This window comes from Triturus cristatus, chromosome 11 (assembly GCF_964204655.1).
Source record: "Triturus cristatus chromosome 11, aTriCri1.1, whole genome shotgun sequence".
Lineage (NCBI taxonomy): Eukaryota > Metazoa > Chordata > Amphibia > Caudata > Salamandridae > Triturus > Triturus cristatus.
In genome coordinates this window covers 342,622,150-342,646,723 of record NC_140594.1, presented here as the reverse complement: position 1 = coordinate 342,646,723, position 24,574 = coordinate 342,622,150, and positions in this window count along the sequence as shown.

The following is a 24,574-nucleotide window of genomic DNA, read 5'->3' as shown; positions in this document are numbered from 1 at the left end:
CAGTCATTTTATCCATGTGGAATGCTAACATGGATATTCAGTATGTAGCTGACAATTCTATTGCTGTTGCTCGGTATGTCACATCTTACATCACTAAATCTGAGAAAACAGAATTGAAAGAAATGTGGGAAGAGATTTCTCACGAGAAGACTGTCAGTAAAAAGCTATACAGTTTCAGTTTAAAGATGTTATCGCATCGAGAAATTGGGTCATACGAATGCTCAGATAGGTTATCATCTGCAAGTCTGTACTCCAAATCCAGAAGAATAATTTGGGTAAGTTTAGGCCTTGCAGGAATGCGAAATCGGGTATTGAAATCTATTCGAGAAATTGAATATTTAGCAGAGTACGAACCAGAAAGTACAGAAATTCTAGGAACAAACATGTTGGACACATATTACCCAAAGAGAAGTCATCATCTTGAGAACATGTGTCTCTATGAAGTGCTGCAGAACTACATTTTTAAACGGAATACCACAGAAGACATCACCAATGGAAAATATAAAGTCATTGGTGAGGAAGGATGTTTGGTAAAACAAACAAAAGGAAGTTTGATTAATCACAGAAAGCTGAGTTGCGACACTACTGACAAGAAGGAATTTTACCACTTAGCACTTTTACAGTTGTTTAAACCATGGCGTTCAGAGGATGAATTACTTGGACATTTTCAAAGCTATGAAGATTCCTTTAATGCATGCAAAGATACCATAGAATGCAGTACTTTCACAACTTATGTACAAATGTTAAATGAAGAAATTGAACAACAAGCAACAATTGCAGCTGAAGTAGCTAGAGACAGTTCTCAAGACAGTCAAAGGTCTGGGACGCTCAGTCAACATCCTCTAGGACAACCAATCGTAGAAAATGAAGCTGCAATAGCCATGACTGAAGTGGAAACAGCTATGAATCAAGCTCAGGAAGATTTAATAAACTTACCAAATTTGGAACAACAACTGAATGATGAACAACAACAAATTTATGAGGAAGTCACAAAACAAATTGATCATGGATTACTACATGAAAATAAAGAGTGCTCATGCACATCATTTGAACCAATCAGAATGTATGTGAGTGGACAAGCTGCAACTGGAAAAAGTTTCTTAATTAAAGTAATTAGAAGCTACCTACAGAAAAAAACTGATTCAACTTTGTCTTGTGTTGTTACTGCTCCAACTGGGTTAGCAGCATATAACATAAAAGGAATTACCCTCCATTGTTTGCTAATGTTACCAGTAGAGCATGAGAACAAAATACAATACCACAAGCTAACAGGAGAAGCATGTTTTGAAGTTTCAAGAGTATTGAAAAAAATGAAAGTTCTCATTATTGATGAGGTAAGCATGGTATCAAACTTAATGCTTGCCTTTGTGCATTTAAGAATGCAGCAAATTCTAAAGACAAACTATGACGTGCTATTTGGAGGAAACATGTTATAGTTTTTGGGGATCTACTGCAGCTCACTCCAGTTAAAGGACAACCAGTATTTCATACTCTTACACATGAAGACACAATCAATCAATCAATCAATCAATCGCATTTATAAAACGCGCTACTCACCCATCAAGGGTCTCAAGGCGCTGGGAGGGGGGGGGGGGGGTCAGTGCTCGAAGAGCCAGGTCTTGAGCTGCCTTCTGAAGGAGAGGTGGTCAGGTATGGCGCGAAGGTGGCTGGGCAGAGAGTTCCAGGTCTTCGCTGCTAGAAAAGAGAAGGATCTTCCTCCGGCGGTGGCTTTGCGGATGCGGGGTACGGATGCCAGGGCCTGTCCGGTGGAGCACAGAGTGCGCGGGGGAGTGTAGAAGGAGACGCGGTTGTTGATGAGTTTGGGTCCGAGGTTGTGAAGGGCTTTGTGTGCGTGGGTGAGTAGTTGGATGGTGATCCGCTTGTTGACGGGTAGCCAATGGAGTTTTTTCAGGTGTCCGGAGATGTGGTGGTGGCGAGGGATGTCCAGGATGAGTCTTGCGGCAGCGTTCTGGATCCGTTGGAGTTTCCTCTGCAGCTTGGTGGTGATGCCGGCGTACAGGGTGTTCCCGTAGTCCAAGCGGCTGGTGACGAGGGCGTGGGTGACGGTCTTCCTGGTGTCGGTGGGGATCCAGCGGAAGATCTTGCGGAGCATGCGGAGGGTGTTGAAACATGCCGAGGTCACCGAGTTCACCTGTCTGGTCATGGTGAGGGAAGAGTCCAGGATGAAGCCGAGGTTGCGCGTGTGGTCGGTGGGTTGGGGAGTGCTGCCTAGGGCGGGGGGCCACCAGGAGTCATCCCATGCGGTGGGAGTGGGGCCAAGGATGAGGACCTCCGTTTTGTCTGGGTTCAGTTTCAGACGGCTGTCTGTCATCCAGTTCGCCACTTCCTTCATTCCTTCATGTAGTCTGGTCCTAGCTGATGTGGGGTTGTTAGTGAGGGATAAGATGAGCTGGGTGTCGTTGGCGTATGATATAAGGTCGAGTCCGTGTTTGCGTGCGATGTTCGCCAGGGGGGTCATGTAGACGTTGAAGAGAGTGGGGCTGAGGGAGGATCCTTGAGGTACGCCGCAGATGATCTCCGTGGCTGTGGATCTGAAGGGGGGAAGGCGGACTCTCTGAGTCCTTCCGGAGAGGAAGGAGACGATCCATTCCAGGGCCTTGCTTCTGATGCCGGCGTTGCTGAGGCGGCGTATCAGGGTGCGGTGGCAGACCGTGTCGAAGGCTGCAGAGAGGTCCAGGAGTATGAGGGCCACGGTCTCTCCCTTGTCGGTCAGGGCTCTGATGTCGTCCGTTGCTGCGATCAGGGCAGTTTCGGTGCTGTGGTTGGCCCTGAAACCGAACTGTGTGGGGTCAAGGGAGTCATTGGTTTCCAGGGCGTTGGTGAGTTGAGCGTTGACGATTTTCTCAATCACTTTGGCGGGGAACGGCAGGAGAGAGATGGGCCGGAAGTTTTTGAGTTCGGTGGGGTCTGCTGTAGGTTTCTTTAAGAGGGCGTTGAGCTCTGCGTGTTTCCAGCTCTCCAGGAAGGTGGCGGCGGTGAGGGAGGCGTTGATGACGTCTCGGAGGTGCGGTGCAATGATGTCGTCGGCCTTGTTGTAGATGTGGTGCGGGCAGGGGTCCGATTGGGATCCGGAGTGGATCGAGTTCATTATGCGGGTGGTCTCCTCGGTGGTGGTAGGGTTCCAGGTGAGGATGGTGGTGGTGTCGGTGGCGGGTTCCGGAGGGGGGCTTGTGTCGGCAGTCGGGAAGCTGTTGTATATGTCGGTGATCTTGTGGTGGAAGAAGGTTGCGAGGGAGTCGAAGAGGTCCTGTGAGGGAGGGATGGAGTTGTTTTCTGCTTCCGGGTTGGAGAGCTCTTTGACGATGCCAAATAGTTCCTTGCTGTTGTGGGCGTTGTTGTCAAGTCTGTTCCGGTAGGCTGTTTTTCATGCGGTGCGGAGGTGTTGGTGGTGTTGGCGGGTGGCGTCCTTGAGAGCTGACATGTTCTCTTCGGTCTGGTTAAGGCACCACGTCTTCTCGCGGGCGCGGCATTCTTTCTTGGAGTTCTTGAGGTCGGGGGTGAACCAGGAGTTTTTCTTGTGGTTGTTGGTGCTGGCTTGAGTCTTCAGGGGGGCCAGGAGGTTGGTGCAGTCGGAGATCCAGTTTGTGAGGTTGTTGGTGGCTACTTTGGGGTCGGTGGTGCTGGTGGGTTGGTTCTGGGAGAGGGTTGATGCGAGCTGTTCCGTGGTGATACGATTCCAGTGTCTTCTTGGTGGTTGCTGGGTGTGGTGGGGCACGGTGGTCTTCTTGAAGATGAAGTGGACGCAGCTGTGGTCCGACCAGGTGAGTTCGGTGGTGTGGCTGAAGGTGATGTGTGTGCTGGAGGAGAAGATGGGGTCGAGCGTGTGTCCGGCGTCGTGGGTGGGGGTGTTGACTAGCTGATTCAGTCCCAGGTTGGCGACGTTGTCCAGTAAGGCGGTGGTGTTGTTGTCGGTGAGGTTCTCCAGGTGAAAGTTGAGGTCTCCTAGGAGGATGTAGTCGGTGGATGAGAGTGCGTGAGGGTTGACGAAGTCTGCGATGTCTTCGCTGAACTTGGTGCGAGGTCCTGGTGGTCTGTACATGAGGGTGCCTCTGAGGGTGGCTTTGGGGTCACTGTGGATCATGAAGTGGAGGTGTTCGGCGTCGGGGAGTGAGTTGTCGGTGTCGGTCGAGATGCGGATGGAGTTTTTGTGTGCGATGGCGATGCCTCCTCCGATGCGGTTGGTGCGGTCTTTCCGGATGATTTTGTAGCCGTCGGGGATGGCTATGGCGATGTCGGGTGCCGAGGAGGGGTTCATCCAGGTCTCGGTGAGGAAGGCGATGTCCGGGTTCGTAGAGTTGATGAGGTTCCACAGTTCGATGGCGTGCCTGTGGATGGATCGGGTGTTGACCAGGATGCAGTGGAGGTTGTTTCCGGGGGAGTAGTTCTTGGCGGGAGCGGAGTGGGTTCGGAGGCAGGTGAAGCGGCAGTTGCTGCAGGTGAAGGGTCCGTGGGTGCGTTTCGGGGTGGCGCAGTAGCAGCCCGGCGTGCGGCCGGGGTTGAGGTTGGCGAGGAAGGCGGAGTCGTAGGTCAGGCGGGGGCGCGGTGGCCAGAGGTTCGGGTGCTGGGCGCGGTTCAGGCGTGGACCGGCGCAGGCGGGCTTGCCTTAGGCGCGCCTTTGGCGCGCCAGCGCTGCGCGGCCTCGCAGCGGCCGCCATATAAGGGGTAGCCGGGGAGGCGGGGACAGCTGGGAGGTGGGAGGAGGGCGGGTAGGGGGGAAAAAGAGCGGGAAAAGCGGCGAAGGGCCTCGGGGAGGCGAGGAGGCCCGAAAAAGCGGAAAAGTACCTAGAAGGGGTACAAAAGCCGGAAAAGCGAGAAAAAACGACAAAAAGCGGCGAAAGGACGGGGGGGGACGGCGGGGGCACGAGGGGCAGCAGGCACTCATGGATACAAAAAGCAAGGGGAGCGCGATCACAACGGGGAAAGCAGGCACTCAGGGATACAGAAGGCAAGGGGAGCGCGATCACACGGGGAAAGCAGGCACTCTGGGATACAAAAAAGCAAAAGGGGACGCGATCATACACAGGGGAAAAAGGCAGACACTCTGGGGGACAGTCGGCACAACAACAGAGCAGAAGGCAGGCACAGAGGATCTGGTGGCGCCGCGAGTGCAGGGGAACGACCTACCCTGGGGTCAAAGGTCGCTACCACTGCCTCGCAGCGGCCGCCATATAAGGGGTAGCCGGGGAGGCGGGGACAGCTGGGAGGCGGGAGGAGGGCGGGTAGGGCAGAAAAAGAGCGGGAAAAGCGGCAAAGGGCCTCGGGGAGGCGAGGAGGCCCGAAAAAGCGGAAAAGTACCTAGAAGGGGTACAAAAGCCGGAAAAGCGAGAAAAAATTACAAAAAGCGGCGGAAGGACGGGGGGGGGGATGGCGGGGGCACGAGGGCCAGCAGGCACTCAGGGATACAAAAAGCAAGGGGAGCGCGATCACAACGGGGAAAGCAGGCACTCAGGGATACAGAAGGCAAGGGGAGCGCGATCACACGGGGAAAGCAGGCACTCTGGGATACAAAAAAGCAAAAGGGGACGCGATCATACACAGGGGAAAAAGGCAGACACTCTGGGGGACAGTCGGCACAACAACAGAGCAGAAGGCAGGCACAGAGGATCTGGTGGCGCCGCGAGGGCAGGGGAGCGACCTACCCTGGGGTCAAAGGTCGCACGAAAAAGTTGTTAGGAAGTATAGGGATTGTGAATATTTGGACATACTTTGAGTACAAAGAACTCATTACCAATATGCGGCAAGCAAATAATGATGATTATGCAAGTATTCTCAAAGATAGCAGAATTGGACTACTCACAGAACATGGCAGAAAAGCTTTACAGAGTCGATTGCTATGTCATTTGTTTCCAACAGAACAAATAGTTCCAGAGAAAATATACAAGAAAATTGCTGGAAAAAATACTGTAATCTGCTCAATGCCAACACTACATGAATGCTCTATATTCAATCAAGAACTTTTGAAATTGGAAAAGGAAGAGATTATAAAACTGGAAGCTGTGGATAAAATACAGCATGAAGGAATAACTATTATATCGACAAGCAAATTGACAACTAAATTGGATTCTCTAGAGAAAAACATATCAAAAACAGCTGGTTTAGAAAAGAATCTTTATGTATGTATGAACTGTCGAGTAATTGTAAGACGTAATTTGGATGTAGAAAAAGGTTTAGTGAATGGAGCTATGGGTAAAGTTGTGGGTTTTGTTAATTACCAGAAAAAAGATGGAATTGAATTTTTAAAAATAAAATTTGATCAGATTGAAGAGATTAAAGACATTAGTCGTTGTTCAGTTCGTTTCTTGCTTGTGAAAGACTTATATGTACGTAGGAAGCAGTTTCTGTTTTCTCTAGCATATGCTGTAACTATTCACAAATCTCAAGGATTAACTGTAGATAGTGCTTTTGTAAACATTGGATCTAGTGTGTTTAACCTCTTCGATGCCGATGACGGAACGGTTCCGTCATGCACGCTGGTTGGGCTGTGCTTATGACGGAACCGTTCCGTCATGGCCCCGCCCGCGCTCAGATCTTTCAGCACTGCGCGGGAATCCGCGCAGCGCTGAAGAGGTTAAAGAAGGTATGGCATATGTTGCTTTGTCACGCGTGAAAAAAAGATCTGGTTTATTCATGATAGACTTTGATGAGTCAAAAGTTAGTGCTGATGCAAACTGTGTAAAGGAATATAATAGATTAAGAAGAAGCTATGCTCCTCATTTAGGTCAGTATCCTGTGTTTGAAAAATGTGTTGTTTGTCGGAAAAGGAGAATTGAGAATATCTGTAATGAGGATGTACAGAAGAGTAAACAAATAGAGACTGATGTGATTGCAAGCAAAAAGAAAAAGGACAATGCTGAAGAGGTTGTTGGTTGGCATTTTGAAAATAGCTCTGGTGTCAACAGCTACGCTAATGTAGTGCTGAATGTTGTATTTTATCTTGAAAGTTTGAAAGAGCAGATAATACTAAATCATGAAAAAAGATTCTGTTCTCTGCTGAGTTTCCTTTATGAGAAGCTGAGTAATGATAAAACTAAAATAGAAAGTGCTTCTGATGTTAGAAATCTTTTAGATGTATGTTCTGGATGTACACAGTTTACTCAAAATGTCCAGCAAGATGCACAGGAATTCTTAATGTATATGCTTATGGTACTGAAAGATGAAGGGGTAGAAATAGAAAATATGTTTGGTCTCTCTTATAAATGGGAACATAGTTGTGAAAACTGTTTGAACACATGCAGCTCTAATGTTGATTCTGAAAGGTTCATATATTTAACATTACCAGAGAGTAAATCAGTGACTTTTAGTAAATTAGTTAAAGATGCAAATCACAACATGGAATGTTCTCAATGTAAATCAGAAATGATATCAACGTTATTTTTAAAGAAATATGGACAGTATGTAATTTTAATGATGCAACGTTGTAGAGCTGATGGAACAAAATTGGACACTTTAATAAAGAAGTTTACAGGAAATCAATTATCAATATCAGGAAAGACTTTTGTTGCAGTTGCAATAATTTTCCATGATGGACCTTCTATAACTTCTGGTCATTACACAGTTTATCTCAAATGTGAAAAAGGCTGGACACTGTAATGATTCACAATTGATTTTCAAGCAACGTTTGCCTGCAGAATTACCAAATTCCTACTTAATTTTTCTAAAACCAAAATTTTAGATACAAATTGCAGCATCTGAAGAAACCATTATTTCGATTTCATAGGATTACCATTGGATATTTCACCAAAAAAGAATACAAAAATTACCATTTGGCCTCATGGAAAGGTAACTGTTTCTATTGTGGACTTCTTCTTTGACAGATATTATTTTGGTGTATGAGCTTAAGCAACAAGATTTACAGACGTTATTTATTGCAAATAGTTATTGTTCTTAGATGATATTTTTAATATATATGTTACATTTCTATCAAGGTATGTTTTACTGAGGAGAGATTCAGGGCTTTTTTTAAACAATCTTTCAGATTGTTAATTTTTTTGCCCGCTGTTAAGTGATGAATGCAATTGATTTCACAATTTGCAGTGAAATTAAATATATTCTGAAAACAGCAAAAAAAGGGCAAAAAATTACTTTGTTAAATATGAAAATATGTGTACTGTATTCTAAAATGTATTGTTAAATATTACTACTTTTTTTCTTTTTTTTCAGATCGAGAAAGAAAATTTAGGAAATATAATCCTTTTTTCTAGCAATTAAAAAAACCCATTTATTTATAGTTAAGTTATTTTGTTGGTCAGGTAAGTTTGAAATATCTGTATTTCTCACCCCTTCACTTTCATGCTCCCTTTTCTTCACTTCTCCTCACTCTGCTTTTCTCATTCCCCTTCTCTCTCTCTTCGTCCTTTACTGCTCTTTCATAACTCCCTCACTCCTTCTATACTACTCCCCTAGGTTTACTGCCTCCATCACTACTTTTTCAACCATGTATCTCTCCCTGTCTCCATGTGTCTCAGTCATTCTTACTGCCTTACTCCTTCTCAGTTCCTTGCTCTCTGTCTCTGTTTCTGTCTCTCTCCCTTTGTCTGTCTTACCCTTAATTTGCTTAATATCTCTGGGGAAGATTAACAAGGCCCCTGCGCCACCACTACGTCACTTTTCATAACGTACTGGTGGTGCAGGGAGCTCCTCCATATTTACAAGGAGAGGAAAAGCCACCCTGCGTGACTTTTCCTCTCCACATAAATACAGCCTCTTCACACTCAGCACTGTACGTTGAAGGGGCGTTCCATGGGTGTTGTTGTGGGTGTTCCCACGCAACACACAAAGAACTAGACACATCTCCAGGTTTACGAGAAATCGTAACTCTGGAGATGCGTGTGAATGCTACGCCACCCTAGAGGTGGTGTTGCGAGGCACAACGAGGACAAATGTTTTTATTTCTCCTCGTTTTTTCCTCTATTAGTGCGTCCTCCATTCTACAGCACGCATTGAAAGAGGAAAAAGCATCTTTTGATTGTTTTTGTGCAGGAAGGTGTCCCTTCCTGCACAAGAACAATCTCCCCACCACGCAGGCATCCTTGAACCATGGTGCAAGAGAGCCTGCGCCGGCGCATGGCTGCAGTTTGTACGCCTGCGCAGGGGAAGCATAGAGATGCGACAAAAAAATCGTATAAAAAATAGAATAAAAAATAAAGTTTAAGTGTTTGGATGTGATGTCATCAGTGATGTCACTGACCATGTCATGAGTGATGTAATATGTGACGTCATCAGCAGTGGATTGCGGGCGCGCGAGTTATAGTTAGCTGAACTAACTATAACGGGGGAATTTCAATGTTTTTTTCGAGTGAAATGTCCAGCTAACTATAACGTGTGTGAAACCTATGGTTTTTTCAGTGAATGTATATATATATATATATATATATATATATATATATATATATATATATACGTATTACGAATATTCCTCCGCTGAACTTCACCAGACGGCTCTCCCGAAAGATGGACACAGACCCAGAAATTTGTGCAAAATTATTCCTTTATTCCTTTGTCGCCATTACGCGTTTCGGCTCACCTGAGCCTTGATCACATGACAGTGGCATAACGGAGATAACTCCCTTTTTAAAGTGAAAGTACAAATGTGCTAATGACCACGTGACAGACATGACGTGTTAATTTCCAATGAACATAGACAAAATGCTTGACCTTATTTACATTGTGCGAACTCCATATAATGTCTAAATAATATTTAAACATTTGATGCAATTTCACTTATCAAAGGTGCACATTGATATCCTTTCACTTGCATTTGTTTTCACTTGGTCATATCTATACAACTCTGTACATCTCGGTAAAATACCGTCATTTTGTTCATAATGTCTTCTATTTGCCAATGCTTGTCTAAGTATGAAAACCAGAGATTTTATTGAAGTGCTCTGTTGCATCGATCGTGGTACATTGATTAAAAGCAAAAACAATAAAAACATATGGTTATTGTTTATGTAAAAGTGCAAAGTGTAATGCGCAATATTTATGCAAATACAGCCTAATAAATAAACAGGGTTTCCGTAGTTCACAGGGCCATTAAAGTAGATTATATGAGTTCTTGTAGATAGTATATAGTCTCTTTGGACTTATTTATACTGTTTCAAGAGCTAATGTGACTACTGTATATATGGCGGGATTCAGGCTATGCCTAAAGTTAATTCTTTTTCATTCAAATTATCATAGGAATACGCTTGTGAAATACCTGGACCTGTAATGTTGTTATAATAACTTTGGTCATTTACAATAAATAGTTTTAAATCACTATCTTTTATGCAAATCCTCTGTCTTGTATTACTGATGGGTAGATTCCTTGATCTAATACCAGGTTCATCTACACCCATTCAAAGTGGACCGACCGCACCTGTAAAGTGCATATGTGTCAGTGCATTTTAGTATGTGCAAAAAGTGCCAATAAATAAATTAAAAAGGTAATTTGACCTTAAAAATATATCTATCGACCTATCTATATAGTATCTCATCAAGATAGGTGCCACTAAAAGCATATATGTACTAACCATATTAAATACAATAAAACTTTAAATTATGAGATGTTGATAAAAACACCTTCTAAAATAACTGAATAATAAAATATTGTATTTTTAAAAGACATAAGAGGATCTGTTGATAAAAGGTAATGTGACCAATTGATTTAAAAATTAAACGGAATTGTAATGGGTATTAGAGAGCTACGGTTACGTATAATTGACATCCACTATCTTTTGAGACATGCAAGCTTGTTGTACCAGATTAAACATGTGTACAAATCCTCCGTAGCATTAAGACCTGCAGGGTGCTTGGTGTCGAGTTGTAGGATGTACCGTGTTTCAAGTTTTCTTAATTTGTTTTCACGGTCACCTCCTCTTCTGCTTGGTGGGATTGCATCTATGACGTAATATTTAAGGAAATGGTTGTCAGATTTGTGTTGTTCCCTAAAGTGCCGTGCAACAGGGTACGTATTGTCCTGATTTGTGATAGCTCTTAGATGCTGGAGGATACGTTTGAAGACAGGTAATTTGGTGCTGCCTATGTATCGTAAGTTACAGGGGCATGAGAGAACATAAACAGCGTATTCTGTCTTACATGTTAAGAATTTAGAAATAGTATAGTTGTAATCACTGAAAGGGGTTTTGTATGTGTTGGTATTAATTCCCTGAATGCATGCCTTGCACGTTTTACATCTAAAAAATCCTTTAGCCGATTGTATCCAGCTGCTATTGTTATTCACCTCAGGACTTGTGTGAACTAGTGTGTCTCTCATTGAGGGCGCCTTACTGTAAGTGATGGACACCCTCGGCGGTAGCAGGGGTCCTATCACCGGGTCACTGAGTGCTAATGGCCAATTTCGCTGAATGATTCTATTTAAACTTTTGTGTTGTTGGCTATATTGAATGATCAGTCGGAATTCGTCTTTCAGATTAGTACTTTCAGTATTGTCCTGGGTCATATTAACAGGGTTGGCTTTCATAACTTTGTCATGAGATTTCTTGTCAACTCTCTTATCCTTGATAGCTTCCTCCCTGCTCCAGGACATAGACTTATTGATAGCATTGTTGATAACACTAGTCTCATACCCACGTTGCATAAAGCAACTCTTACTTTCATCCTGCGCCTCCTTCAGGTCCTGAACATTACTGCATATGCGCCTTATGCGCAACATTTCCCCGTAGGGGATGCTGTTGATAAGGTGTTTGGGATGCGCACTAGATGCATGAAGGGTGGAGTTACCCGCTGTCTTTTTTCTGTAGAGTCGGGTTTCAATTTTGTTATTGCTTATGTAGACTTGGGTATCTAGAAATTCAATCTGGGAATGACTGACTGTGGCGGTGAAATGTAAATTCATATTGTTAACATTGATATTCTGAATAATCTCATTTGCTTGTTGTAAGGTACCGTGCCAAACTACAAACAGATCATCAATGTATCTGAGCCAAATTTTGACATTGTTCATGACATTATCACCAAATTTCTTTTTGAGGACCAGCTCCTCCCATCTGCCCATATGCAGACATGCATAGCTTGGTGAAAAGCTGGCCCCCATAGCTACCCCTCTGGTTTGCTGATATAACTGGCTATTGAACATGAAGGTGTTGTTATGCAGACAGAATTCGATCATTTCTACCAGCATTTTACTGTGTTCTAGATGTTGTGTGGATCTCTGTGCAAGATAATGTTGTATTGCTGTTAAACCATCCATATGTTTAATGCTGGTGTATAGAGAGGTTACATCCAATGCCATCAGTAAGTAATCCTCCTGCCACTCAAAGTTCGAGATTTTTGCTAAGAAAGTCGCTGGTGTCCTTTACATAGGAAGGTAAATTCTGTACATACTCCTGTAAATAATAGTCAATATATCTTGTTGTGTGTTCCATCAAACTATTTTTAGCACTGATTATTGGTCTTCCAGGAGATTCGTTATAGTTCTTGTGAATTTTTGGGATGAAGTAGATGGTCGGTGTTGTGGGATTGTCATGTTTTAAAAATTTGAGTTCATCATTACTAATCAGTTTCGCGTTGTTCCATTTAACGAGCTTGAGATGGAATTCCTTGTGCATAATTTTCATATTGCCCGTGGTGATCCTTGTGTAGCAGTCACGATCGTTGAGTTGTTTGTATGCTTCTTTGTTATATAAGGTTATTGGCCATATTACAATGTTGCCGCCCTTATCACTGTTACGGATTACAATTTCCTTGTTTTTCTGCAATTTGGATGTTAATAATCGATATTGCTTATTAACTTTGTTGTAATGTCTTGTTTTGGATTGTGTCTTCTTATGCAGCTCCTTGATTTGTGTGGTTGCTGCTTCATGAAAGATATCGATGGAATCACGAATCATTATTGGATTGAAGGAGGATTTAGGTTTGAATGGACTCACTTCCAACGTTTCATTTGTATGATTGCTTTCGTTGTTTAAATCTTCCAAAATTTGTAAGTGGGGTGCGTCAGATTGTGTCAACATTGTTACCCCTTGTCTGATATCAGTTGTGGGAGCTTGTTTGTTAGTTGCTCGATTGAGTGTATTGACAAGAAAATGCTTTTTCAATTTCAACTTTCGCACCCCTTTGTATAAATCCAGTCTAGTTGTTGCATAATCGAAGTTATTTTGTGGCGCATAGGAAAGACCAAGTCTCAGTATATTTGTTTCTTGTTTCGTCAACACAACGTTGGACAGATTGATGATGGTGTTTTCTACCTGTTCGTCCATTATTGTTTGTTTCTCCAGTACCCCCGTCCTCTCCTTCTTATTGGTTTTTGCTCGTTTATACATATCACTGAAAAAACCATAGGTTTCAGGGGTGTTATAGTTAGCTGGACTTTTCACTTGTACAAAACCATTGAAATTCCCCCGTTATAGTTAGTTCAGCTAACTATAACTCGCGCGCCCGCAATGCACTGCTGATGACGTCACATATTACATCACTCATGACATGGTCAGTGACATCACTCATGGCTGGTCTGGTGGCTCAGTGGACTAATGCGTCTGCTGCAGGGGCCTGTGTTCGACCTCATGGTCACAGGTTCAAATCCCGGCGGGTCCACTCAGCCTTTCATCCATCTGAGGTCGATAAAATGAGTACCATTGAGTTGGGTAACAATAAACATCTGTTATTCAGCGCCAAGATACCCGTAGTGGTGAACGTGCGCTTTACAAATACACGTGTTATGTTATGACATCACTGATGACATCTCAAATGACATCACTGATGACATCATCCAGTGAATGTATGTTTTTCTGAAAATTAAATATGTTTTATATATGTATATCTCAAGGTCGATGGAAGAATAAATGGGTATATAAGTGTCTAAATGGATGATTTGTTTTTGAAAAATTGATTGTGTAACTGACTGATTAAGTGTATCATAGTGAATACATGGCTTAGTGAGTAATGTTTAAATATGTAAATATCTGTATCAGTCTCTCACTTTGTGTATAAGTGGCTGCATGGGTTGGTGAGTAGCTACATGGGTGTCTATATAGGTTATTAGTTGGTTTTTTGAGTAGCAGTCTGAGTGTCTGCATGGTTCGGTGGGGGGTATTACGTAGTGCATAGGTGCATGAATGAGTGATTCACTGTTTGTATGTGTTGAAGACAGCATGTGTGCAGGACTGTATGGGTGGATGAGTGTGTGTAAGGGTGTGTCAGTGAGTAAACGACTGTCTCAATAGTGTCTTTATGAGTAACTACATATGTTTTAAACTAGTATATGTGACCATTGATGTATATAAGTGAGTATATGTGGGAGTGAGAGATTGAAAGAGTTCCTGTATGAATAAGTATGTGTTTCTATAAGTGATTGTTTAAAAGACTAAGTATGTGTAAGTTTCTGTAGAAGTAAGTGTGGTGGTGTGTGTATAACTGTATATCCAAGTAAATGTATGTTTGATTCTTTATTAGCATGAGTGACTATGTGTGTGAGTAACTCTATGGATGAGTGGCATTGTGTAACAGGATGAATAGGTGTATGAGTACATATGATGAGTGAGTACATGTATGAGTGACTGTATAGGACTGTTGGTGAATGAGTGGATGTGTATGTGGATCTTAGAATTACTGAAGAGGTTGTTGTAACTGGTATTGGTATGTCCATTGTTTTGAAAATTTTAGTCTCTATTTTTGAATGTGTGTATCAAAGGTTATATTAGGGTGAGAGGAGGTCTGCCACTCTATCACAAGGATGATGTCATCAGTGATGTCATCAGTGATTTCATTTGTGATGTCATCAGTGATGTCATGAGTGATGTCACTGACCATGGCATGAGTGATGTAATATGTGACGTCATCAGCAGTGCATTGCGGGCACGCGAGTTATAGTTAGCTGAACTAACTATAACGGGGGAATTTCAATGGTTTTGTACAAGTGAAAAGTCCAGCTAACTATAACACCCCTGAAACCTATGGTTTTTTCAGTGAATTTCTGAGGTTTTTTAAATGCTAATTCCTAACTATAACGTGCCTGAAACCTATGTTTTTTTCTGTGAATTTCAAAGGTTTTTTAAATGCCAATTTCTAACTATGCCTACAGAGATAGGACATGTGAAGAAAGAAGAAAAAATGCACAGAAAGAAAAAAAAGAAGTGCAGAAAGAAGCAACAGAAGTCCTCAAAGGCGAAGAAAAGTGCAGGAAGAAGGATAACGTGCAGAAAGAACCAAAAGAAGAGCAGAAAGAAGCCTTGTTGCAAAATCATCCTGTTCCCTCAACTTTTTCAGACGGATACTGGTGGTAACTGAGTCTGACTAACCAGTCCTAGAGCCAGTGCTATGTTAAAAGACACTTAGAATACAGTGAAAACACCTACATACACTAGGGAACATTATGCGTTGGGGTCCCCCTGTGATTAGCATGACCTCCTCTGTAAGCCCCTAGTATATAATAGGGCAGGGCGATTAAAACTACCTCTTAAAACAGGCCACAGGGCGTTTTTGCACACGTTAACTCAGGCCCCGTCCCCTCCCTTCACCACTGTGTAAACACGCCCTGTGTCCGTTTTTAGTTGGGAGATTAAGTTCATTTGAATCCTGAGGGTCCCTAGGGTCCAACTAGCCCACTAGGTACCTCCAGTAAGTGCCACAGAGCTGCGTTGCAGAGAGGTGTAAAAAGGGGCTTGGCCTCAGAACACCTGTCTGCAGCGCAGCTCCCTGGCGCATACTGGAGATGCCTGTTGGGCTAGTTGGCCCTCAGGGACCCTCAGTGACCCTCAGTATTGAAGAGGAATTAATTCCCCAACTTACAACTCGCCAGGGGGCGCGTTTGCAGAGTGCTGCAAGGAGGGGGCGTGGCCTCCGGCGCGATGCCAGTCTTTTATTTATTTTAATTTTTTAAGAAGGGGGCTGTGTGGTTCCACTTCTTATTCTAATTTATTTGCCCTGATGGCCCCATCCCCCAGGGCCTGTCTCCTAATTATATTTTTTTTTACCCCAATCCCCAGGGCCGGCCACTGTTTTTTATTATTTTAAAAAAATATATATTTATAGACACACCTAGGACATGCTCAACAAACCGTACGTACCTATCACCAAGACGATTTGCGTGATATTCATTAAAAGGCGACTGTGCATACAATGAATCCACGTGGAATGTATTTACACCACTAGTGAAGCTCTGACATGTCTGATGCCCTACCGTGCCTAATCCCGGTAGACACCCTTGTCGTTTATTTATACAAACATGGGTAGCTATTGACGGGCACATTTAATACACATGCACACCAAGCCATTCAAAGGGGATTCGACAAAAAATCGACCAAAACTATGCAAGAAACCCCCCTCACGGTTAATAAAACACACATCCACTGCCGGATGTGTAATATTTTTTATTTTACTCTCTGGAAAGGGGACGAACATCACTTCAGAGTCACAGCGCGCTCCTGGCAGAGCCCAATGCTGTGTTACACCCACCATTGCCTGCTGAGTGCCACACACCTCTGTGTGTGTTGTATTCCACTAGCTAGTGCATATGCTATGACACTCTCTAGCCCATGTGCACTGTAACACCACCCCGTGAATATGTCATGCCACACTTGTCTTCGCACGGGTTATATTGCCCCATCTAACATGCCTTCCTCGATGCCTATGTTATAACGCACAGTGCTATGCCATACATATTACAATCTGGGATCCATATCTCTGTCACAGTGCATATGCAACGTTACACTCCCCAGCACATATTTTATATTACAACTTTAGAGACTAGTTAGGTTACACAACACTGCCCTGTGCATATTACACTCCAAGGCACATATCGCATAGCACGCGCTAGTGCGCACAATGTATTGCATATTATATTTCACGCCTGGTTCATCTTATATCACACTTTTTGGTGCATAGTTTATACCATACACTATATCTAGTTTTCATTTTCAATCGTGCTCTCAGGACTATGTTCTATATAACACTGTGTTCACCTACCCTTTTCACGGGCATTACATTTTGCGATAGGGGGTGGAGGGTCAGGGGGTGTTTCTGCCAAGTGAGCCCGGAGTCACAGTCACAAACGTCCTCTTCTTCCTGAATAAAAGTGAGATTATGCTGCATACTTGTTCATATTTTAAGTAGCTCGCACAGACACACGTTTTAAAAACAATAAAGTTCCTAATACCCGCCTTCTCTGAACAGTTAGCTTGCTGCCCCATCCCCCTCCTCCCTATCCTCTGTTGTGTGAATCCATGGACTAGCCTCCTCCCTCCTGCCATGCATGGTCTGATGTGCTGCCACTGCCCTCAATTTAGTATGATGTACCAGTCCACTCCTCCTGCCCTCCATTGCCCAATTATATGCCCCATCATTGACCTCCTGCTTAAACTCTGTGCTTAGCTTGCTGCCCCTATTCTCCTTCTCCCTGCCCTCCGATGTCTTTGTGCATGTCCCTGCTCCATCCTTTTTGCCCACCATGTTCCATGGACCTGCCACTCCTATCTACTCTGAGTGTTCTGTTGAGCTGCCACTCCCCTCCCACCTGCCTAGCATTGTCAGATGACTGTAACGTGTCCCTGCCACCTCCACCCTGCCTGTCCACATGCCATGCCCCTATCCTTTTCCTCCTGTCCTACATGGTCCATTGTACTGCCACACCCTTCTGCCCTCCCTGGTCTGTTGTGCTGAAACTGCTCCTCCTGCCTGCCCCGTGCGGTCTGTTGTGAGGCCCCTTCCCCTGAACGTTCTTGTCTGTGCACAGGCCCTGACCCTCCCTTCTATCCTCCATCGTCCTTTGTGCATGCCCCTGCACCCTCCTTCTTGCCCATCATAGCCATTGTGCTGCCACTAACCCTCCCACTTGCCATGCATGGTCTTCTGTGCTGCCATGGCCCCTCCCACCTTCCCTGTGTGGTCAGTTAGCTGCCCCTGACCCCCTCCCACCTTCCCTCCATGGTCTGTGTGTATGCCATCACAGTCTCACTGTTGCTCTTCATGGTGTGTCTTGCTTCTAGTGCCCATCCTGCCTGACCTCCATGGCTATCTTGCTGCTCCTGCCCTGCCCCCTTGCCCCCTTGCCCCCAGCCCTCTGTTTACATGTGCAGACCCCAACTCCCTCCCTCCTGGCTTGTCTGTTCCATTGTAATGCCCCTGATCCGTCCCTCCTGCCCTTTATGGTCTGTTATGCTGCAGCTTTCTCTCCTGTCTGTCCATTATGGTCAGCTAGCTACCATTGCCTCTTGCCCCTCTGTTCTCTGTTGTCCATGTGCATGGTCCTGTCCCCTCCCTCTTGCTTTCTATGGATTGTTGTGCTGCACTCCCGTCCCACATGCCCTGTGTGGTGTATTGTGCTGCTGCAAACCCTGATGCATGCCTGCAGGGTCGGTTTGGTGCACCTCTCCATGTCCCTCCTGTCCTCTGTTATCCAAGTCCATGTCCCTACCCCATTTCCTTCCATGACCCAATGTACCATACTTGCGAACATTTTGAACTTGGTAAGAGGGAGACTTTGAAAAAAAACTGGGGTATTGATTTTCCCCTTTGAGTTACATTGAAAAAGAGGAGATTGTAGACAGGAGACAGATCAAATAAAGCCCATTTGAGCTTAAAAACATTGGACGTTTCCTGGCTGAATCGGGTCTGTTGGCATGTATGGTTGTACTACCATTGCCTCTTCCTTCTGCCCACAATGGTCTATTACATTGCCACAGCCTCTCTTGCAAGTCCTGTATTGTTGGTTTGTTGCCCCTGCCCCCCTTTCCACTGCCCTCCATAGTCTGTTGTGCTGCCACGGCCCTTCCTGCCTGCTCAGTGTGGTTAAATTGTTGCCTTTGCACCCTCCTCCCTGCCTTCAATTTTCAGAGTCCGTGCCCCTGGCCTCTGCCTCTCAACAGTATCCTAATGAACAACTAGATTGCTAACATTCTATATTTATTACAAAAGTGTGGAACGCCTGACGTCATCTTGATGTAATCAAAACTGTAATACCTAGAGCATTTCCTTTAGAAATTACATATACGAGAGGGTCTTATTGGCATCAAAATTATGGTTAGTGCTCTAAAAGACTAAAATAAGGACATCTTTTCTGAGTTTTCAAATAGCGACAAAGCACTTTTAAATTATTTGTTATCTTTATGTTTTTTTATCCAGTTGACCACTTGATTAAATGTTACACTTAGGGGTGAGGATGTGGTGTTACTTCCAGAACTGCAGACTTTGCAACTGGGGAACCAGGTTGGAGTTTCTGCTTCAGCTCGACATTCTGTGATTCTGGTCAAATCACTTAGTCTCCCCATGTCTACAACCAAAATGAATTTGTTCTTGTGTGATGTAACCAATGCTCATGTAAAGCACTCCAATACCTGACAAGTCTGCACTATATAACACTGCAAAAACACAAAATAATAAGTGTTTTGCACACTTCTGTCATTGGGATATATTTGGGCTACATCTGGGTGATTTTGGGCTACATTTGGGCTCTTTTGTCTCCGATGGCCATCTTGGGAGATTTATTTGTTATGAAGTTTCCTAATTTCCTCATGTACTGCAGTCTCCTCAGTAGGAAATGCTTTCAGTTTTTTACTTTGATTCCATCATGAAGGTATTCCGATATGTCACACATTTGCCATAAATTCTGAATGTTAGCACTCTAGTTGCTCATTAGATCACTGTAGTAAAACTACTGTTCACCATGGAAGTCTGCTCCTGGTATTAAAAGTGCATGTTTCAGTCTGCGTGTCAGAATTTTTTAATGAAATAGAAGAGGATTTGAGAAGTCACTCAAAATGTGCCCTCATTTTCTTTCTTCAATATTAATCATAATTTCTATGGCAAAATGAACCCCCTCATTGTGTTCCTTTTTAAATTAAATGTTTTAAGTGTTACCAGTTTATTCCAATCAAGATGGCTTCAGGTGTGCCATACTTTTGTCATAATGAAGACAGTAAGCGCTCTAGTTGTTTTTAAGAACACTCTGGGATATTCTGTCATTGGGCTATACTTGGGCTACATCTGGGTGATATTTGGGCTACATTTGGGCTCTTTTGTCTCTGGTGGCCATCTTGGGAGACTTATTTGTTATGAAGTTTCCTAATTTCCTCATTTACTGCAGTCTCCTCAGTAGGAAATACTTTCAGTTTTTTACTTTGATTCCATCAAGAAGGCATTCAGATGTGTCACACATTTGCCATAAATTCAGAATGTTAGCACTCTTTTTGCTCATTAAATCACTGTAGTAAAGCTACTGCTCACCAGGGAAAACTGCTGCTGGTATTGAAAGTGCATGTTTCAGTCTGCATGTCAGAATTCTTTAATGAAATAGAAGAGGATTTGAGAAGTCCCTCAAAATGTGCCCTAATTTTTCTTTCTCCAGCACTAATCATACTTTTTATGGAAAAATGAACCCCCTCATTTTGTTCCTTTTTGAATTAAATGTTTTAAGAGTTACCACTTTAATCCAAGCAAGATGGCTTCAGGTGTGCCATACGTTTATCATAAGTAGGACTGTTAGAGCTCTAGTTGTTCTTTGGAACACTCTGGGAAGCTGCAGTAGAACACAAAGGAATCAACTGACAGTCTCTGCCCTTGTTGGATGTACATGTTTTACTGAGAATGTCAGACTTCATTCTCACATGACTGAGAAAGATAATGTGAATTTACAGAAAATAAGCTCTCAGTTTAGCTTATAGATCACCTTCCAAACCTCTGTGGGAAAAGCATGAGAAAATATTTTTCTCTCAATCATGATATCCCAGCAGAAGGCTTTTTCACATGGTGAAATCACCTTAGAACATACCACAATTCCTAAAATGAGTATGGTACCATCAACACATGATTTATAATGTAACTAAAGTCTTAAAACCGTCTATTAACTGCAATGCTTTTTAATGAGGTGCTATCATGTATATTGGTCCCAAGATGGCTGCCAACACTTCTTGGATGAAGTGCTGAGAGCCAATCAGATCTCAGAATGAGATGTGTGGTTAGGCTCCGCCCACATATATATATGATTTTACTTTTGATTTTCTCAGGAACTACTGAAGAGATTGACTCCATATATGCAAATGGCACATCCCTGAGCTGAGGACTACCTCTCTGCCAAATTTTAAGTAATTCTGTTCAGCCGTTCGGGCTATACCTTGGACTAAAGGTCCCTATGGAAAATGGCATGGGGAAAACACGTTTTGGGACCCCCCTTTTTTCTCAGCCCCTGCTTGATGAATCCCCCCGAGACTTTTAGGGTAGGAGCGGAGCAGAGCGCCCCACCTATTTTGAACATTTCGCGAGGATTTGTCAACCGGCGCCAAAGTTATTCCAAATAGAATGTTGCGGATTTCCTATGGAAACACGGTCCTAACTATAACTATCTACTGGCGACCGCCAGTAGATAATATATATATATATATATACAGATTCACTGGAGGTTGTCATTGCCAATAGGTATTTATAGTTAGGGCAATGTTTCCATAGGAAATTATTTTTGGACTCTAGGTAGAGTTAGGACCTTGTTTCTATTCAAAAAAGCGTGTTTTCTTTTGCCAATTTCTTAGGCACCGTTTGACGAATATTCACAAAATCTTTCAAACTGATGGTTCAATCAGGTCAGCCCCGGTTTTCAGGGTTTTGGGGTGATTCGTCATGCGGGGGCCAAGTAATAATGGGTGTCCCAAAATGCCTTTTCTCTATGTCAATTTCCATAGGAACTTTAGACAAAGCTACAGCCCGAACTGCAGAACGGAACTACACCAAATTTAGCAAAGAGGTAGGTCTTAAATGGTGTAAATCTGTTCAGTAGTTGCTGAGAAATTCAAAAAATAAAAATTTATATATCTGACCACTGAGGAGAATTCGCGAACCCTCCGAGCATGAGCTTCATTACGATTGGCCGCCAGCACTCCAAACCAGAATGTGTTGGCAGCCATCGAGTCACAAGAAATTAGTTAAAAAAGGATACAAATTAAGAAAATGGGTGCAGGGTAGAAACACCCTGACCCCCTAAGCCTGGTCAGGGGGTCCCACAAGGACCCCCGGGCCCAAAAAAGCATTTTTTGTAAATAAAATGTCCGAATTTGCGCTGGGTGCTCAGGCTCTCGTGCTTCATTTTCTTTAAGCCCCCGGGTGGGCCAGGTCCTGGGGGCAGTGTCCAATTATCTAGCGGGTCCCGTGGGGTCTCTTGCAGCCTCAGGACCGCCACCTTCCTGGGGCTCAATTAATTATATGCAGGAGACATGCGGTAGCCCGCATCCCTGGGGACCAACCACCTCCCTGGAGCTTTTTCTTAAAATGCGTGGGGGCGGCTCCTGCCCCCCCACTCTGCCCCGGGGATGCAACCTTCCCGGGGCATTGTTATTTTAAGGTGGGGGGCCTTGTAGGCCCCCCAAGCCCTGGGGACTGCCACCTCCCCGGAGCTTAAAATTATGTTAGGCGGGTGGGCCTTGTGGGCCCTCCAAGCCTCAGGGACCACCACCTCCCTGGGGCTACATGATTTTAATGTGGGGGGCCCCGGGGACCGCCACCTCCCCAGGGCTACTGCTAAAACTAAAGTGCGGGAGGCTTGAGCGCCACCACACTGCCCCAGGGACCACCACCTCCCTGGGGCACTGTTGATTAAAATACAGGGGTCTATTGCAGCCCCCCATCCCTGGGGACCACCACCTCCCTCTTGTGTCCTGAGGACCTTATGGCACAAGTGAACTTCATCCCCTGAGCAGCAGTGCGCCAGGAGGCGTGTTTGCAGAGTGGTGTAAAAAGGGGGCGTGGCCTCAGACCACTCAGCAATCCAGCTGTGTGGGGCTTACTGGAGGTACCTGGTGTACTAGTTGGCCCCCAGGGGCCCTCAGGAGGCAAGGGGATGACATCCTCAACCAAGAGTATACCACGAGTTGCGTTTGTAGAGTGGTGGACAAAGGGGGCATGGCCTGTGTCCACCTATCAGCAATCCCACTATCTGGCGCATACTGGAGGTAGAAGTTAGGCTAGTTGGCCCAGAAGAACCCCCAGCAGTGAAGGGGACTTTAATCCCTATCCAAGAGCATGCCAGGGCGTGTGTTTGTAGAATGGTGGGGAAAGTGGTGTGGCCTGCTATAACAACTTAGCAATCCCACTGTGTGGGAGTTACTGGAGGTAATAGGAGGGGTAGTTGGCCCCCAAGGTTGTCCTTGGGCCAACTACTTCTCCTGTTACCTCCACGAAGTCCCACACAGTGGGATTGCTACGAGGTCTTCGGAGGCCACGCCCCTCTTTCTTCAACACTCTGCGTACTGTGCCTCCTGGCACAGTACTTTTTTGGGGGCTGAAGTCCACTTTACTCCTGAGGGACTTTGGGGACCAAGAAGCCCTCCTGGTACCTCCAGTAAGTCCTTGCAGCGGAATTCCTGAGCGCTGATCGGAGGCCCAGCCCCCTTTCTACCCCATTCTGTAAACGCAGTTAAAGAAGCATTTGTAATGTAATAGGTCTCTTATTTGCAAGAGTTAGAGCTATTGGCATGGTAAATGTATAAGATTTTTACAAATTGTTTCTGGTGTAGAGTGGATGTGCGTTGTGTGTAGTGGAGTTATGTGGTATGTTGTGCAGTGAAATTATGTGAATAGAAAGTATGTGGTATTTAGTGTATAGGAATTATGTGGAGTGGGATTATGTGTGTTGGAGAGTCATTATGTGGTATTGTAGTCTGTGTTGTGGAGTGGTAACCTCAGGTTTAGTCTTCCTCGCTTCCATAGAAGCTAAACTATAAACTCAATGAGACACAAAAAAAGAAGGAACCACTGAGGAGCACTTCTGGACCTGGTCAGAGGTATGAGCAGGGCCACTGGAATTATGTGACTGTTCGGCTGTACCAATTTTCACATAATTAAACATTTTCCGCATTTGCAAAATATTCCATCATCTGCTGCATAATCTGCAGATTTTAACAAAAAAAACATTGTAGCTCAAATGCGTACATTTCTTGCGAGAAATGCGCATGCGCGGGCATCCGCGCATTCGCATTTGTCACAAGAAGTTGGAAACGAGAAGAGGGAGCCCCGGAGACGCCGCGCTTCAGGTAAGTCTCTTTACTTTTAATTATTTAACATGCAGGGTATTATTTAAAAGGAGGGTGGGCGGGAGGCGTGCGGCGCGTAGTGGGGCTACGCGGAGCGCATGATTGTGCGTAGATTTGGGCACACTACACGCTGCTTCACGTAGCCCCACTATGCCCACTACGCCCACCCTTACCCAAAATACAGTGTCACATGTTACAGCCTGGTGGAAGGCCCTTTGCAAAGCTGGAATGGTCATGTGTTGCTTATTGCTAAATGTGAGTGTTAAATTGGTACTAATGGTGCACACACCTCTCTTCTTTCTGTGACTCTCTTGCCTCTTTATGCAATTCACTTGCCTCTTTCTGCACTTCTCTTGCCCCTTTCTGCACCTCACTTGCCTCTTTTAGCACCTGTGTTGCTTTTTTCTGGAGATCTCCTGCCACTTTCTACACCTATCTTGCCTCTTTCTGCACCTCTCTTGCCTCTTTCTGCACCTCACTTGCCTCTTTCTGTACTTCTCCTGCTTGTTTCTACACCTCTCTTGCCTATATCTGCTCCTCTCATGCCTCTTTGTGCATTACTCTTGCCATTTTCTACACCTCTCTTGCCTCTTTCTGCACCTCAC